This window comes from Grampus griseus, assembly GCF_964374135.1.
Source record: "Grampus griseus genome assembly, chromosome: 17".
NCBI classification, from domain to species: Eukaryota; Metazoa; Chordata; class Mammalia; order Artiodactyla; family Delphinidae; genus Grampus; species Grampus griseus.
Genome location: NC_139011.1, coordinates 64,142,635 through 64,146,209, shown reverse-complemented (window position 1 = coordinate 64,146,209; position 3,575 = coordinate 64,142,635).

Below are 3,575 nucleotides of genomic sequence, written 5' to 3'. Positions count from 1 at the left end.
TTGAGGGTAGAGACATTACTTGAAGCTTCAGGTGGTTCCCCACAATGACTAACTCTAGGATGGAGACTCAATCCATATTGCTGATTGCTGATTAGATTAGAATTTGGTTAAGGTTGGAAACTAGAAGGGAAGATATGTTTAGCCAGACATTTCCAGGCTAGTGGTGTCTTCTCCTCCTAAGACAGAGGAAGTGGCTGTGGCGGGGATGAACACTTGAAGAGCTGTTGTGCATTATGTTGTGATGACTGTGGAAGCTACTCTGGTTCCAGGCCAAAAAAAAAAAAAAAAAAGAGTCCTGACCTTCTCTGATATCAGAGATAACCCCATCAGCTAAATTCCCCTTGGAGTTCACATCCAAGCCTGATCTTTGCCAAAACTGGGGACTTGATAATGATCTCAGCTTGGTGAAGAAGGATCTAGTCCCCTCTCCACCCCCGCACTCTGGGAATAAGGAAACCCAAGTGGCCAAACATCTTTCTGGAAAATGATGACCCGTGTAGATTTAGGGGCAGGTTCAAGAGGAAACAGAAGATGTTGACTGCTCATTCCTGATGCTGAGGTGAAAGCATTCACAGACTTACCTGCAGGGAACACTGAGTCTGTTCCTATCATAGATGCCTTCTCCAGAACTTCTCACTTCCCCATTTTTCTCCAATGCCACTTGGCTTTCTCACCCACTTTACTTTTGAATCCAAATTTCTGATACTTTCTATTGTCTGCTTCCTCCCACCCACTTAAATAACCAAGTCTCCTCCCTTCTTTGAGCTCCCTTGAAAACTTAGAAGTGTTTTTCAAAAATATTTATTTATTTGGCTGCACTGGGTCTTAGTTGTGGCACACAGGATCTTTAGTTGCAGCACTCGGGCTCTTTAGTTGCGGCATGCGGGATCTAGTTCCCTGACCAGGGGTCAAACCAAGACCCCCTGCATTGGGAGCACAGAGTCTTAACCGCTGGACCAGCTGGGAAGTCCCCGTAAGAGTAAAGTTTGAATGAAAATTAGACCAAGATGACCTCCATCTCTACTCACCTCAGTTGTAAGAATCAGAAATGCCCTAACATTTAAGATCCCCTCAGGATAACAAAAGCAGGGATGTGGCCGCCGATCTTCTGGTTCTGTAATCACTGAGGAAGGATGACGACTCTACTGCCTAATTATCTCATTCGTGCTGAAGGAAAGGAGGCTTTTAAAAATACACTAACTTGGGATCACTGGGAAGTTTTCTTTTTTTTTCTCCTAGGTAGTTTTGTGACTCACTCAGGATAGCTTTGTGGTTCATCAGACCCTTGAAAGTAAAGACCGAAAGGATTAAAGAAAACTAAACAAAACAGTACAGCCTTCATAAATCTATGACCGATCTATGACTTTTGGGAGACTTACTTATTTAAGCGTCACTGTTTACATTGAAAGGAAGAACTAGCACATGATTATAATGAACTTTGTCTCCTGGGAGGTAGTTAAGGCAGGCACCTATTGGGTTTTCTCCCCGAACTCCCTTCTCTGATGACTACTCTGCCCTATTCCGGAGGGGCAGAGTTGGGGCAGCCATATTTGTACGAGTGGGTCAGGGGTGAACCAATCAGGTTCAAGATGAGCCAATTGGTCCAAGGTGAGCCAATCAGGAGTTCCTTCCTACAACCTCGGGAATGAAATCCAGAGAGAGATTCAGTGCTCCTCCAGGTGGCTGTAAACTTGTGCGCTACTGGTAGCCACGTTCTCTGGTATGTGTTCTTGAGAGGCAGGAGCTGGTGTGGACAGAGAAATGATTCACACATTCAGAGGGAGGTGGGGAATGGAGAGAGAGGGAGAAGGAACGCTTCCTGGTTTCCCCACAGCTTTGTACTTCCTGGCTCCAGTTAATTTCTGCATTTCTGCCCTGAGCTTCTCTAAAATGCCCCTGTAGCTTTAGAACACATTTTCCACTGCTGGTTTGAATAGGTTTTTATAATTCACAGCCAAAGAATCCTAACTGATATGAGTAGTATTTTTCCTTGCAGGTATTTGATTTTAAAAATTCACATATTAGAGGCAAAATTTGAATTCACGCATACCACTAGTAATAGAGGAATTAACGGTAATATAAATTTAGAGCTGTAATGCTCTTAGAGGCTGTCATTTTATAGATGTGGAAACTGAGGCCCAGGAAGGCTAAATCCCTTGCCAAGGTCACCTCTGTGTCTGGCCCAGGACTTTAGACTCTTGACTCCTAGACCATGGCTCTTTCCCTCACACCCTCTAACTCTGAAATATTGAATCTACATTCATAACTTGTACACTTTAAAGAATAGACCATCTACTTCTGCATCTTCTTATTCCTGCTGTCTTGGATGAGAAGTTGAAACTCGAAGATGTTAAATGACTTCAAAAAGACTATACATTAACAGAAGTAGAACTAGAAGTTTATTCCCAGGCAGGAGGCTCCATCCAATAGGCCAGGCTTCTCCGTCCATGCGTCCAGGTCACCACTGATCTGCTTAGGCTGGCAAATCCACCATGGCAGGGCTTTTAGGGTCATTCATCTACTCAACAAACATTTATTGAGTACTTACCATATTAAGGTGGGCACCATTGCACACCAGGAGATACAACGAGGGGTAAATTCAGTTGGTCAGCCTTGAGTGTAGGTGAGCTTCAAGAGCTTCACCTGGTATATGTATATTTGGGGCTGGGGGTGGGTCCGGTCAGTAGACGTGTGGGTTGTGTGGAGGTGAGATAAGATAATACTACTAGAGTTCAGGCGTGGTGGCTTTTGGACAGTGTCACCAGAATACAGCATGGTGCCCAAAGCATAGTGAGATGAGTGAGGGGAGGAATAACGACTCAGAGACACAAACAGCGAGCTATACTGCAGGGGTTCTGAGTAAAACACGCTCACCTCTCATGCTCATTTCCTGGTCTGCCTTTCCCTCAAGCTAGAATGTGCATTCCTGAGAGGGAAGTAGTTTCATTTGTTTATTTATTTTCTTCATTCCCAGCATACATCAGAGCGTGCTGGGCACCCAGTCAAGGGAGCTTTTAGTTATGTTAAGAGGTTAGGACGTAAGAGGAAAGTCATCTCAACAAGGCAATTTATCAATGAGTCTCGGCAAGGTGAGCTGGAACTTGGGTGGTGTCTGCCAGAAATCAACAGCTGGGTTTGACTCAGTCTAAGAAGTCTTTGCTTTGAGCCAGATATTACAATGCCCCTCCTTGTGAGACATGTATCTGTGATGGTGGAAATACAGGAACGTATCTGGGGGTGAGGACTGGAATTGAATCTTCTGGCCTGGGGAAGGGATATACATGCAAAAATGGTAAGGTGGGAGGCAGGATGGTGGGTCTTCATGGGTCCAAAGTCCTCTGAAGTGAGGGTTTTTTTGACTCGCTATATTTTTGGTTAAGAAATGCCAGAGTGCCCCTGAGGTTGAAGGTACCATAATCTTGTCAACAGTAATGCCATATATTATCATGAGTGCCTATCTCTGTGTCAGGTTAAGCAGTGAGATTTCAAATTTATGTCTTCAGCAGGTTTCTCTATCGTTTTGATAGATCATTCATTTGTCCACTTATTCATTTATTTGATGTATCCATTTATCA